Raw genomic sequence first — 16148 nt, forward strand, 5'->3', positions numbered from 1 at the left:
GGGGAGCGGGCTCCTCTTTCCACGGTGTGTCCCTGCTTTTTCGTGCAGGTAAGGCCTTCAATTTCTCTTCTGGTGTCTTTATTCTTTTCTTCCTGTTGTTTTGGTTTTTCATTCTGAGGAGCCATTTTCTCCATACCTTTATTTTTTATTTGTTATGATTTGTGTGTCTGGGGCTGTAATGGAGGATTAAAACCATGTGCACAGCTGCTTTTTGCTTATGTGGAACTGACGACATTGGGTCCACACGCAGGTCACCTTACTTTCAGAACTAGCAGATGTAATTAAACTCAGCTATGGGGATTTATCTGAAGATAGACTTTGAAATGGAATTCCACTGTGAGGCCCAGGGAAAGCAGTTGTCAAATGCAACACTCTGAAATTGACGAATTGGTCACAACCTGTCTTGCTCGAGAAGTTTTAATAAGTCTTTGTATCTATGAGATAAACCAGGAAATCATAACATCCTGGTTCCATAATAATTAATCTTCTAAATTGTAGAATATATTGTTCAGTTTTGATTTTGACTGACAAATGTTAGAAGGAGGAGGCGCATGATTAATTGTTTTTGGGGTATATAAGCCTGTGGTCCTGCTGCTTAAGTTTAGACACTCCGAGGGGTGGGAACACCCCTTGTCAAGAAGGAAGAACAGCCAGAGTCCAAGCAACGTCCCGGTTGGGGGAGGTGGAGAAGCTGCTACCGGCGCCCTGACAACCTACTACAAGTGTGCAGTCATTGCCTCGCTTCGGCAGTTGGGACCAGTCCAAGCGTTGATAAGTATAATTGGGAAGGGCTTGCATATTGTAGTGTGAAATCAGGTTTTGAATTAGTAATAAACATTTGTATAAACTGAACTGCTCTCGTTGTGTGTGTCTATTTTCTTTCGGTAGCTCAAACACTGTGACCAATCTAAAATGAACAAAATGAGAGGTATAAGTTTACCCAAGACAGGGGCTTTGCTTTTTCTTCACTTATTTCCTTTTTTTCTGGAGAGGGCTGGTATTCTCCTACCGGCCACTACTCCATTACATGACTCTTCCAGTTTATCTTTCTTATTGAGGCGGATTCCACAATGTAACTTTGTTATTTGAATGAGTTCATCAGAATGAACATGTGATGTGATTTTTACCCGCCGTCTAACCTTGTAAGTGAGTGAGTCCCACTTTTTGACCTTGTTTTCTAATTGGAGTTCGACATTGAAAATGTTTTGTTAGTGAGTTCCACAGTGTAACCTTGTGATGTGAGTGAGTTCCAAAGAATAATCATGTTTTCTTTGTGAATCCCATATTGTAAACGTTATGTTAGTGAGTTCCTCAGTGTAAACTTGGTATGTGGGAGATTTGCACAGTATAATCTTGTTTACTTTGTGAATCCCACATTGTAAATGTTATGTGAGTGAGTCCCACAGTGTAAACTTGGTATGTGGGAGATTTGCACAGTATAATCTTGTTTACTTAGTGAATCCCACATTGTAGATGTTATGTGAGTGAGTTCCACAGTGTAAACTTGGTATGTGAGAGATTTGCACAGTATAATCTTGTTTACTTTGTGAATCCCACATTGTAAATGTTATGTGAGTGAGTCCCACAGTGTAAACTTGTTATGTGAGAGATTTGCACGGTATAATCTTGTTTACTTAGTGAATCCCACATTGTAAATGTTATGTGAGTGAGTCCCACAGTGTAAACTTGTTATGTGAGAGATTTGCACAGTATTATCTTGTTTACTTAGTGAATCCCACATTGTACATGTTATGTGAGTGAGTCCCACAGAGTAAACTTGGGATGTGAGAGATTTGCACAGTATAATCTTGTTTACTTAGTGAATCCCACATTGTAGATGTTATGTGAGTGAGTCCCACAGAGTAAACTTGGGATGTGAGAGATTTGCACGGTATAATCTTGTTTACTTAGTGAATCCCACATTGTAAATGTTATGTGAGTGAGTCCCACAGTGTAAACTTGGTATGTGAGAGATTTGCACAGTATAATCTTGTTTACTTTGTGAATCCCACATTGAAAATGTTATGTGAGTGAGTCCCACAGTGTAAACTTGGTATGTGAATAATTTTCACAGTGTGACCTGGTGATGTGAGTGAGTTTCAAAGTGTGACATTTTTATGGAAGTGAACTCCACAGTATCAACCTGTAAAGTTCTTGAGTCTCAGAGTATAAAATTGGGATGTTAAAATGGAAAGGAACTACAAACACTAAAATAAATGGCATTTTGGGAAATGTTTAATCTTTGTTTTCACAAGCTATGAACTGTGTTGTGTATAAATTAACAGCAAATGTAAAACGATTTTTCTTCAAGAAAACAAAATGTACATCAGGAAATTCACATCTACATTTCAATTTTAAATATGTGCTAAAATGTAACTACAAACACTAAAATAAATGCTATTTTGGGAAAAGTTTTATCTTTGTTTTCACAAACTATGAACTGTGTTGTATATAAATTAATTTCATATGTGAAACGTTCTCAGAGGTTGGAAAAAAATACTTTTCTACAAGAAACAAAATGTAGATCAGGAAATTCACATCCTCATTTCTATTTTAAAAAAATATAATACAAATGCTAAAATGAAACTACAAACATTAAAATAACTGCTTTTTTGGGAAATGATTAAACATTGTTTTGACATCTATGAACTGTAATGTTTAAATATTAATAGCACTTGTAAAACAGTTAAAGAAGTTGAAATATGTACTTTTCAACCAGAAACCAGAATGTAGTTAGGGAAATTTGCATTTAAGTTTCAATTTCATCAAGGATTCCACAGTGTCAATCTGTCAGGTTAGTGTGTCTCCGGCGGCTGGCATCCCTGCGGAGACTATCGACGACTCAACGAGGCAACCATTCCTGACCGTTACCCCATCCCTCACATCCAGAACTTTACGGCCAAACTGCACGGTGCGAGGGCTTTCTCCAAGGTTGACCTGGTGTGCGGATATCACCAGATCCCGGTGCACCCTGAGGACAGACCCAAGATGGCCACATCACCCCCTTTGTCAATATATGCATCTGTATGAGTTAACCCTTGGATTACCAAATTAATCATCCTTTGGAATGTAGCAGGGGCATTTTTCATGCCAAAAGGTAACATGTTATACTCATATAAACCGGATGGAGTTACAAAAGCCGAAATATTCTTTCCTCTCCCAGTTAAAGACAGACACCAGTAACCTTTCAACAAATCCAACTTAGTAAGAAATTTAGCTTTGCCAATTTTATCAATACAGTCATCTGTTCTCGGAATAGCATAAGCATCTGTTTTAGTTAATGAATTAACCTTCCTGTAATCTGAACTGAACCTAATAATTCCATCTGGTTTCGGTACCAGAATACAAGAAAAAAAATCTTTCTGAGTTTGAAGGTCTAATAATGTCATTTCTCAACGTAAATTCCACCTCCTGATCCATGATTTTACTCCTTAATGTATATACTATATGGGTGTTTATTCATGGGACTTGCTTCTCCCACGTCTACATCATGATAAATCACTGATATGTTTATTTTGGCACATCAGGAACAAATCTGTAAATTTCAAAATTACTTCCTTCAATTGCATCTGTTTCTTGTGATTTAAGATGACCTAACTTTTCCTCCAAATTTTCCAAAATTGCTGAGTTCGACAGGCGCTCAGGAACCATGGTTTCTTTAAGGTTACCCTCACAAGATTTTGTTGCCATAATCTTATGATCGATAACTTCTTCAACCCTCTCAACAGCAAACACCTCTGAAACAGATGGTTCTCCACTCCCCTTATCCTCATCATAAGGTTTGGTGGTGGTGCACATCTCTGTGAATGAACCGGCCCTGTTTGTACCGCTGCGCTGGCGGGGCAGCTGAAGAAGATGGCGCTGTCAGGGCTTTGTTATTGCCTCGTGGCCTCAGTTTGTGTCCCGGGCCACTTAATGACGTCACCACTGCGTGGGGCAGAACAAACGTTGGCCTTAAATTGGGGCGCTCCAAATTCAATTAAACAATTGTCCTGGAAATTCCATCAAGTCCTGTGGTGTTTTCTGTGTGTAGCGGCCATGACATTGGTGACCCTGCAGAGCCCAGATGACATCTGGTCTCAAATAATGGATTCCTCGGCGATCAGCACTGTCTCTGTGAAGCTCCCCCATTCTGGACCCACCGGCCCCGCACATGGATCAGGCAGGTGGAGGCGGAGCTTCAACTCCGGCAGATCACCATGTGTGTTCCAGCACATGCTGAGTGCCTCAGCAAGGAAACAGCAGCCAGAGTTGATGATCTGATCGATGATCCCTCTGAGGAGGACAAGTACATCGCCCTCAAAACCCTCCTCCTCAGCATCTTTAGACTCTCCTTGGTCACCATTATCCCTATCCATGATAGGCCGAATTAATGCTATTAAGATGATGATCTTACCTAAATTTTTATATATATTCCAAGCTATACCTATTTTTGTTCCTAAATCTTTTTTTGATAAGGTCGATTCTAAATTGTCCTCGTATATCTGGCAAAACAAGAATCCTAGATTGGGGAAAAAATATTTACAGAAATCTAAACTAGAGGGAGGGTTGGCATTACCCAACATTAGAATTTATTACTGGGCAATTAATATTAGTTACTTAAGGTATTGGTTGAATTATTCAGAATTATCTCTAAATCCCCATTGGGTAAATTTAGAAATTAATCCGATACAAAATTTTTCAATTAGCTCTATTTTGGGAGCTGCTCTCCCTTTTACTCTTACTAAATTATATAAACAAATTGATAATCCAATGGCGAAACATACACTACGTATATGGTTTCAATTCCGGAGATTTTTTGGCCTAAGTCATTTTATCTTGGAAACTCCTATTGTACTAAATTTTCTTTTTCATCCCTCTCTAATTGATCAAGCTTATTTACTCTGGAAAGTTAAAGGTATAACATGCTTTTCGGATTTATTCTTGGATAACTCTTTCATGTCATTTGAACAATTATCCATGAAATATGATTTACCTCGATCTCATTTCTTTCGAGATTTGCAGATTAGGAGTTTCTTAGTTTCGACTTTACCCTCTTTTCCCAATCGGGAGACTACGACTGTTTTAGAGGATATACTATATTCAAAATTCCCTCCAAAAGGTGTGATATCTAAATTATAATTACAAAAATAAATTCTGGGACTTTTGAAAAGTTTAAAAATGATTGGGAAAGAGAACTCAACCTTCATATTTCTAATGAAAATTGGAATAAAATTCTGCGACAGGTAAACTCTTCTTCTCTATGTGCAAAACATTCACTAATACCGTTTAAAGTTGTTCATAGAGCTCATATGTCTAAAGATAAACTCCATCACTTTTATTCTCATATCGATCCTATATGTGATAAATGTCAATTGGAAATAGTTTCCCTTACACATATGTTTTGGTCCTGTCCCTCTTTACAGAATTATTGGAAGGAAATTTTTTCCATTATATCTACTGTTTTGAATAATGATTTACAACCACATCCCATTACTGCAATTTTTGGATTACCTATGATAGATTTGACTTATTTATCTCTTCCTGCGGATCGTATGATTGCTTTTCTTACACTAATGGCTAGAAGATCTATACTATTAAATTGGAAAGAGGTAAATCCTCCCACTGTTTTCCAATGGTTTACCCAAACCATACTATGTTTAAATTTAGAGAAAATTAGAAACTCTGTCTATGAATCCCCTTCTAAGTTTGAGTTAACCTGGCGACCATTTATTCAATATTTTCATTTGTGGTGAGTTGATCTGGCTCTGTTTTCTTTTTATGATTATGTATGATAATTGGGCTGTAAGATGAGATCGGAGTGATCGGCGTGGTTTAGCTATATCTGTAGGGTTTTTTTTAAAGTTTTTTTTAAAGTTTTTTTTAAATTCAGATTTGTTTTTTCTTCTTTTTTGGGTTTTTTTTTCTCTTTTTTCATATATTGTTATTAATTATATCTTTTTTTTAGAGATAGTTCACACCCTAAACTGATCAAATTTTTTTTATGATATATTTTTATTCTGTAATATTATTGTTTAATATCTCTGTATTAATTCATTACTTACTATGTATTTTTTTTATATCTCTTTGAACTGTATGTGTTTATAAATTATAATAATAATAAAAAGATTGAAAAAGAAAAGAAAGACTCTCCTGTCGGCAGCACGCAGCCAGGCTGATGCACCTCAATGGCCTGGGGGACAGACCTATATAGTATATACATTAAGGAGTAAAGTCATGGATCAGGAGGTGGAATATATGTTGAGAAATTACATTATTAGACCTTCAAACTCAGAAGGTTTTTTTTCTTGTATTCTGGTACCGAAACCAGATGGAATTATTAGATTCTGTACAGATTACAGGAAGGTTAATTCAGTAACTAAAACAGATGGTTATATTATTCCTAGAACAGATGACTGTATTGATAAAATTGGCCTTGATGGACGTGATGCTTGCACTGATAGAAGGTCACAGACCCTGCCTGATGCTTGAGCAAGCCTACCTCGAACAAATGCCAGAGGACATCCCGTTCCTGCAAGCAGACGAGGACTTCTCAAATCCCAGGACAGTCGCAGCCCATGCCGATGTGTTTGGCGGACAATGAGAGAACGAGGCCACCATAAACCAGGTCACAAGCCCTGTGCCTGAATGACCACAGCCCAGACAGAAGACGGAGGAGCACCAGTCGACCTTGTGCTTCTACAGGGGCACAGTTCCTACTTCTTCAAAGCCACCACCATCGTCCCTGGGCCGAAGAAGTCATCAGTTCTTGCCTCAGTGACGGCTGCCCTGCCCCACTTACATCTACCATCATGAAGTGCTTTGAGAGTCTCATCATGGGGCACATAAACCTCCTGCTGCTCACCTCACTGGACCCCCTGCCATTCGTATATTGATCAAACTGCTCTATGGATTATGCCATCACCACCTCCCTCCATTTAGCCTCACCCATCTGGAAGCAAACACAGGTCTGTTGGAATGTTGTTCATTGACTTCACTTCAGCCTTCAACCCAATCAGACCTCAGAACCTGATGGAGATGTTGAACCTGCTGGACCTAAACACTTCCCTCTGCAGTTAGATTCTTGACATCCTGTGGGGGAGATCTCAAGCATTCTGGGTCACAATCAGGACTTCCCAGATCATCACCCCTCCCCACCTCGCCCGGGCTGTGGAACTAGACTCAGCTCAAACCATATCCTCAAGTTCATTGATGATGCGACCGTGGTGGGCCTTATCTGCAAGAATAATGAGTCAGTGTTGAGGTGCAATTGCTAACAGACTGGTGCAGAGCCAACAGTCTATATCTGAATGTTAATAAAATCAAAGAGATAGTTGTCCACTTCAGTGAGGCCCGAAGGATCACTCTTCACTGACCACTGACGGCTCCACCATTGAGGTTGTGAAAAGGACCAGGTTTCTTGGTGTGCGTTTGGTGGAGAATCTCCCCTGGTCCTCAACACCAGCTCCATTATCGAGAAAGCCCAGCAGCATCTCTTCATCCTCTGAAGGCAGAGGAAAGTTCATCTCCCAACCTCCATCCACACGACATCCTACAGAGGATGTATTGAGAGGATTCGGAGCCATTGCATCACACTCTGGTTTGGAAACTGTACCACCTCAGACCTTAAAACCCTCCAGAGGATAGTGGAATCAGCAGAGAATATCATTGAGGGCTCTCTTCCTGCCATGATGGACATCTACAAGACAAGATCCACGTGGAAGGCAAATAATATGGTGAAAGACTTCACACACCCTTCTTGGAAATGGTCTCCATTCTTCCATCTGGAAGGAGCTTTCGGGTCCACTCATCCAGATTGTGTAACAGCTTTCATCCGCAAGCCATCAGGCTCCTCTATTCCGAGAACATATGTGTACTCGTATATCATGGGTTTGTTTTCGTGGGTTTTTTAAAAAATTGTCTTATGACTTAATAGTTCATTCCGATTTATGTCAATATGCTCCTTGTTCCTGGAGAAACCCTCTCTCATCTTTCCTGTGATATTAATGGCAATGGTTTGAATGATAAATAAAGGTGACTTGACCACTTGGATTTCCTTCCCTTCAGACCCCAAAGAGTACGGATTGGTAAACTCATCTCCTCCACAATCAGGAGCGGAGAGTCACAGGGTGGCCAATTCCATCTCCTGCTCTATTCTCTTTGGACCTATGACTGATTCAGAAATTACATTTTCCAATCACTTATTAGCAAATGATACCACAGCAGTGCACTGTATAAAAAGGGTCAATGGGTCAGCACACAGGACGGAGACAGAAATCTTGGCTGAAGCAATATAACACCCACTGTCTGCGTCAAAGAGCTGATTGTGGACTTCATCAATGTGTGACAGAGTATATAGATATGTTTTTGGGAGATCAATTGGGAAAGGTTTGTTAGAGCACTGTTCAGGTGTCCCAGCTATATTCATCCTTTATGAGTGACGAGCCACCTGCTGGTGAGGGGTAACAGGAAGTCCTCCCTATGGCGCTCCATTCCATCCAGTCGCTACTATGTACCATGACCAACACTACTCGTCACAAGCTCTTACTCAATTTGGAAAGTAGGTCGACATCGAGAACAACACTCCCAACCTGGATCACCACTCCGGGTCCAGTCCTTCTCAGGAAGCACGTGAGGAGAAGCAAGAACCGACCCCCTGGTGGAAAGGGCGAACCTGCTCCACACCAATCCCACGTATGCCTTTGTGGATACCCGGATGGGAGGGAGAACACGGTCTACATCAGGACCTGGCAACCACCAGATCAAAGGGTCTGTTGCCTCAGGTGCCCTGCAAGTCACGGAGCTCATTCTCACAGCCCCCAGTCAGGGCCTCGGGGGATCCAGTTCAGGAGGAAAGTGCATCCCCCTCCACCATTGAGCCAGAGGACCAGCCCACCTCTCCTCCCTCACAAGGGGACCAGGAGACCCAAGGAGCCTAAGGCCCCCCCCCCCCCCAGTGCTAAGGTGCTCCACCAGGATCTCCAGGTCCCCGCATCGCTTAATTCTGTAAATTTGTAAATGTATATTTTTCAACTTTTCTTCTGAACCCATGATCTGTCTTCATTCACAGACCCTAAATTCTACAAGAAGGGGTGAATGCAGTGAATTGGGATTCACTGGTAGTGGGTCGGGAAATGTTTGTATTGGAATATATGGGTCAGCACAATATCAAGGGCCGAAGGGCCTGTGCTGTGTTTTGCAGGAAAGTGCACAGTGATTTTTTTTTCCAAAAGATCAGGTTGTATTTGACAAAATGTGTGGTGTTTTAGGGTCAAAAACCACAACTTTGCAGGGCCGAAATGTGGGCAGTTTTCATTTGAAAAGCCCAAACTGTGATTTACAAATTGTGTGTTTTGGTTTAAAAACCATGTCTGTACTTTGCAAAAGATGAGACAATGAGACCTAGGAGCAGGTCGGCCATTCAGCCCATCGAGTCCGCTCCACCATTTCATCATGAACTGATCCATTCTCCCACCGCCCCACTCCCCTGCTTCTCCACACAGCCTTGGTACCCTGACTGTTCAGAGAGCTGGGACTGGGAGAACATGGCAGCACTGGCAGAACTGCAGACCCATGGAGAGCAGAAACCCAGGGCTCCGTTGTGGGCTCCTACCATCCAGTCTGAATGCTGTTGGATCCGGACAGGCTTTAAAAACCTGTACATTGACCTGACGCTGGTTTTATTTGAAGAATACTGCAGCCGTGGGGGCCGCCTCCAGGATAGCAGGGCCTATGATTGGCAGCAGCCAGGAGAGGTGAGAGACTTCGGGGAAGCAGAGGACTGGCTCAGGGCACCAGGAAATGGGGAGCCCACCCCGGTTTAAGAAGGAGATGCAGAGGAGGTGACCCCTGGGACAGGATCACAGCGGCAGCCCAGAGAGGGGTTCTGTCGTTGAACCCACAGGCAGGGGGGCGGGGGGGCGATTCGAGGGAAGCTGCTGACAAGTGCAGTTGAGGGATTCACAGGACTGCTCAAGACTGGCCGAAGGGGATACAGGGATCTGAAGCAGGATGAGAGAGGGGGCCGAGGTCCCTGAAGGGTTCCTCATCGTGATGGGGGCTCAGGTCTGGAGCTCAAGCTGCTGATGGTTTGGACTAGATTCTGTGTGGTAACAGGGGCTATGGGAGGGTTGAAGGCAAATTGACGGACGCTCAGTGACTCTGGGGAGGTCTCATTTGCTTCTCTTTCTCTGACTTTAAAGAGGTGCTTCAAGCAATTTCTGCCAATGTCAAATCTGTCTGCCCTACAGCAGATGAAAAACAAATTTTGTGTAATGTTGCACTGTCTTTATTACATGGCAATAAATTGAATCTTAACTCTTGGAAATGTGAGAGAGATCTGACTCTTTCATTTGTCCACACAGAGAGTGGTGCTGCCTGGAATGTATTGGCGAGGGTGGTGATCGAGGCTGGGACAACCGGGACATTGAAGACTCTTTGACAGGCAGATGGATGTAAGGATAATAAAGGGTGACGGGTGTAAGGTAGGTTAGATTGTTATGGAGTAGGTTTACGTCGGTCAGCACAACATTGTGGACTGAACGGCCGGTCTGTGCTGGAATGTTCTGTGTTCAATGCTGTTGAGCAAATAAGGAGGGTTCCAACAGTCCCAGTCAGGATGGTTATAAAGATGGGGACAGATGTGGCTTTGCTGAGGGCCCCTGCTTCAGCTCCAACTCTTCCCAACAAAGCCTGTGCACCGTGTACATGGCTCAATGTCCATGGGACCTTCTCTCGTGGTCTTGTATTTCCTTGTGACAGGAAAGGAGGGGACTTGAGCTCTGCTTCCCTGTTCTCTCCCAACAACTGATCCTAATTCTCCTCATATTTTTGCTGAATCATTACAATTAAACGCAGTTTGAATTTCCAGACTTTACTGTGGCATTCCCTGAAAAAAATTATTTCCCGCCACTTAGATCTTTTCACAGAGTCATAACGTTTCCCAGCTTAGAAACAGGCCCTTTGGGCCAACTACAGATTGACTGTCAGAGTTCAGTGCATGACGTCACATTCAACCCTGAGATTCTTGTTCCTGTAGGCGAGGCAGAGTTACCACTTCTTGGTCATGCCAAAAAGAACCAACTCAACCTACGCAGGGAAACAAATAAAGAACAACTGGGAACAAATGGTGCCATATAGATTCCGATTTATTGACAAGTACACACATAAAAACTCAGAGATTCATTTTTCCTCTGGACAGACACAAATACCACTTATTGGAGGTCTAAAAAACTGTACACAACATACACATGTAAACACATGAAGAACTGTAAACAAAGTGTACAATACATTGGAAAAAAATCATTAAAGTCTAAACATAAGAATCCTTAAATGAGTCCCGTAAGCCAACTACCCAGAGCCGACGTAACCCCACTACCCACAGCTGCCTTAACCCCACTACCCAGAGCCGCCATAACACCGCCACCCAGAGCCGCCGTAAACCCACTAACCAGAGCCGCCATAACCCTACCACCGAGAGGTGCCGTAACCCCACTACCCAGAGCCACCGTAACCCCACGACCCAGAGCCAACGTAACCCCACTACTCACAGCTGCCTTAACCCCATGACCCAGACCGCCATAACACCGCCACCCAGAGCTACCATAACCCCACCACGCCATAACCCCACCATCCAGAGCCGCCGCAACCCCACCACCCTGAGCCACCATAACCCCACTACCCAGAGCTACCATAACCCCACTACACAGACCCACCATATCCAAACTACCCAGAATCACCTTAACCCCACTACCCAGAGCCAGCGTAACCCGACTACCCAGGCCACCATAACCCCACTAAACAGAGCCACCATAACCCCACTATCCAGAGCCATCGTAACCCCACTAACCAAAGCCACAGTAATCCCCACTACCCAGCGCCAACGTAACCCCACTACCCAGAGCCACCGTAACCCCACTACCCTAGCCACCATAACCCCACTACCCACACCCACCATAACCCCACCACCCAGAGCAACCGTAAACCCACTCTCCAGAGCCACCGTAACCCCACTACCCGGAGCCACAATAACCCGAATGCCCAGAGTCATCGTGACCTGACTACCCAGATCCACCGTAACCAAACTACCCAGAACCACCGTACCCACACTACCCAGAGCCACCGTAATCCAACTACCCAGAGCCACCGTAACTCCACGACCCAGAGCCGCCGTAACTCCACAATCCAGAGCCGCCGTAACCCCACTACCCAGAGCCACCGTAACCCCACGACCCAGAGCCACTGTAACCCCATGACCCAGAGCCACCGTAACCCCACTATCCAGAGGCACCGTAACCCCCACTACCAGAGCCACCGTAACCCCACTACCCAGGGTCACCGTAGCCCGACTACCCAGAGCCACCGTAACCCCACTACCCAGAGCCACCTTAATCCCCCTAACCAGAGCCACTGTAACCCTACGACCCAGATCCACCAAAATCCCACGACCCGGAGCCACCGTAACCCCCACGACCCAGAGCCGCCGTAAACCCACTAACCAGAGCCGCCATAACCCTACCACCGAGAGGTGTCGTAACCCCACCACTCATAGCCGCCATAACCCCACAACCCAGAGACACTGTAACCCGACAACCCAGAGCCACCGTAAGCCCACGACCCAGAGCCACCGTAACCCCACTAACCAGAGCCACCGTAACCCCACTAACCAGAGCCACCGTAACCCTCACTACCCAGAGCCACCGTAACCCCACTACCCAGAGCCACCTTAATCACACTACACAGAGCCACCGAAACACCACGACCCAGAGCCACCATAATCCCACATCCCAGAGCCACCGTAACCCCCATGGCCCAGAGCCACCGTAACCCCACTACCGAGTGCCACTGTAACCCCACGACTCTGAGACACCATAACCCCACTACCCAGAGCCACCGTAACCCCACTACCCAGAGCCACCTTAATCCCCCTAACCTGAGCTGCCGTAACCCCACCACCCTGAGGCGCCGTAACTCCACCACCCAGTGGCGCCGTCACCCCACGACCCAGAGCTGCCTTAACCCAATGACCCAGAGCCGCCGTAGCCCCATGACCCAGAGACGCCATAGCCCCACTACCCAGAGCTGCCGTAACCCATTACACAGAGCCGCCATAACCCCACTACCCAGAGCCACTGTAACCCCACTACCCAGAGCCGCCGTAACCCCACTACCCAGAAACGCCGTAACCCCATTACCCAGAGCCACCGTAACCCCAATACCCAATGCCGCCGTAACCCCACAACCCAGAGCCGCCCTTACCCAACTACCCAGAGCCGCCGTAACCCCACTACCCAGAGTCGCCGTAACCCCTCTACCCAGAGCCACCGTAACCCCACAACCCTGAGCTGCCATAACCCCATGACCCAGAGCCGCCGTAACCCCACGAGCCAGAGCCACCATAACCCCATGACTGAGAACCGCCATAACCTCATGACCCAGAGCCACTGTGACCCCATGATCCAGAGCCGCCGTAACCCTGCTACCCAGAGCCGCCGTAACCCTGCTACCCAGAGCCGCCATAACCCCACGACCTAGAGCCGCCGTAACCCCACAACCCAGAGCCGCCCTTACCCAACTACCCAGAGCCTCCGTAACCCCACTACCCAGAGTCGCCGTAACCCCTCTACCCAGAGCCGCCGTAACCCCACAACCCTGAGCCGCCATAATCCCACGACCCATAGCCGCCGTAACCCCATGACCCAGAGCCACCGTAACCCCACGACTGAGAGCCGCCATAACCTCATGACCCAGAGCCACAGTGACCCCACGATCCAGAGCCGCCGTAACCCCACGACCCAGAGCCGCCGTAACCCCACGACCCAGAGCCGCCGTAACCCCACTAGCCAGAGCCGCCGTAACCCCACTAGCCAGAGCCGCCGTAACCCCACGACCCAGAGCCGCCGTAACCCCACGAACCAGAGCCGCCGTAACCCCACGACCCAGAGCCGCCGTAACCCCACGACCCAGAGCCGCCGTAACCCCACTAGCCAGAGCCGCCGTAACCCTACTACCCTGAGCCGCCGTAACCCCACTACCCAGAGCCGCCGTAACCCCACAACCCTGAGCCGCCATAATCCCACGACCCAGAGCCGCCGTAACCCCATGACCCAGAGCCACCGTAACCCCACGACTGAGAGCCGCCATAACCTCATGACCCAGAGCCACAGTGACCCCACGATCCAGAGCCGCCGTAACCCCAGGACCCAGAGCCGTCGTAACGCCACGACCCAGAGCCGCCGTAACCCCACTAGCCAGAGCCGCCGTAATCCCACTAGCCAGAGCCGCCTCAACCCGACTACCCAGAGCCGCCGTAACCCCACTACCCGGAGCTGCCGTAACCCCACTACCCAGAGCCGCCATATCCCCACTACACAGAGCCGCCGTAACCCCACTACCCAGAGCCGCCGTAACCCCACTACCCAGAGCTGCCGTAACCCCACTACCCAGAGCCACCGTAACCCCCACTACCCAGAGCCACTGTAACCCCACTACCCAGGGCCACTGTAACCCCACCCTGTGCAGTGGCATTTCTAGTTGGGACGTGCCTTTGTTTTTGATCATTTGAAAACAGCTTAAATGTACTTATAAATACCACTGATATTATTATTTTACATTCTAAAAAATTCCAAATTCTGAAAGTGTCTGGTCCACAGGATGTTGGATAAATGATTGAGCACCTGGAAACAGAAAGAAGAAAGAGTTAGAGAAGAGAAATCAAACTATTATATAAACACAATATCATAACAGTCAAATGACAACAAGGTTGTAAATTACTTCAACAATTATAACATGGCGAATTGTAAAAAGTCACAAAATTATATAATACGACAAATTCTATCCTCTCACCTTCTGAACTTCTCGGGTAAGTACAAATCATTTCACTACCTTTAAAGTAAAACACAAAATAATAAAGCAAGTTTCTAGTGATCTCATAAATTAGGAAAATATTGAATAAAAGGAGCCCATAAGCAGAGATAGATTAAATGTGATCAAGGTAGAAGAACATCGGAGATTCCCCAAAGTATCTTTTCCTTTAGCAGGCCCTTTCCACATCCAGAAGGACTATTACACAGCTGACATCCGCCAGGAGGCGCAGTCCAAATCCGGCACCTGTCAGACAGACCATCCCACAACAGGCACCTGACCAATCCTCATCTGGCATCTGGGAGATGGACTATCCACACCTGGCACCTGGCAGGTGGACCATTCCACATCTAGCAGGCAGACCATTCCACATCTCGATGGCAGACCATCCCACATCTGGCACCTGGCAGGCGGACCATTCCACATCTGGCAACTGGTAGGCGGACAATTCCACATCTGGCATCTGGCAGGAGGACCATCCCACATCTGTCATATGGCAGCAAAGCTATTCCACATCTGGCATCTAGCAGCAGGAACATTCCACGTTCGGCACCTGAAAGGTGGACTATTCCACATCTGGCAGGCCGACCATTCCACATCCGGCATCTTGCAGCAGAAACATTCCACATCCGGCATCTGGGATTTGGAGGATTCCACATCAAGCAGGAGGAAGAGACTACTGGGGAAATGACCAACTCACACATACCAGAAGCAACACCAAATAAACAAAGAAGGCTGCGGATTTTCACGAATGTCAAATTCCTAAGCATTAAAATTCTGAGGATCTGTCATGGAGTCTCCATGGTGATGCATTCAAAAAAAGGGCTATTGGTTATACTGTGTGATATGCCTGAGGAGATTCATTATCGCAATGAAGACACTCCTTAACCTCCACAGGTGTACTATGCAGATCATTCTGGTAGGTTGCATCACTGCCTGGCTTGGAGGTGCCATATCTCAGGAAAATCATAATTTCGAGAGGGTTTTTATCTCTCCCTGTAACATCACAGGCACTAGAATTCACTCCAGTCAGAATCTATACATGACATGCTGTCTTAAAATAAAAGTCTCTATCATGGAAAACCTCCACCATCCAGACCATAACTTCCTCACTCACTATCATTGGATAAGGTACTGGAGCCTGAGGAATAGAGAGAGGTCAATGCCACAATGTCAGTTTCTTCCCTGATGCCACCAGATACTGTATAATCAATGAGCCAAAGACACAGCCTTGCTTTTTTGTGCACTGTTAACTTTATTTTTAAGTCTAGTTCTGAACGATGGTTATAAGATGAATGTTTTCTCCA

General features: G+C 45.8%; 1 long non-coding RNA gene across 2 annotated transcripts in view; it reads left to right on the top strand.

Annotated features, from left to right (window-relative positions):
- The first annotated feature begins 974 nt into the window (after positions 1-974).
- LOC138745715 (uncharacterized) overlaps positions 975-16148 on the top strand; it is a 29777-nt gene continuing 14603 nt past the window's right edge. Inside the window, exons 1-2 of one of the 2 annotated variants that reach the window (XR_011346439.1) lie at positions 975-1142; positions 10344-10463. This is a non-coding gene — a long non-coding RNA (uncharacterized lncRNA). The remainder of the gene's footprint in view (positions 1143-10343; positions 10464-16148) is intronic. The other variant, XR_011346440.1, reaches the window with a different exon arrangement.

The sequence above is a fragment of the Narcine bancroftii genome, chromosome 11 (assembly GCF_036971445.1).
Source record: "Narcine bancroftii isolate sNarBan1 chromosome 11, sNarBan1.hap1, whole genome shotgun sequence".
Taxonomy (NCBI): Eukaryota; Metazoa; Chordata; class Chondrichthyes; order Torpediniformes; family Narcinidae; genus Narcine; species Narcine bancroftii.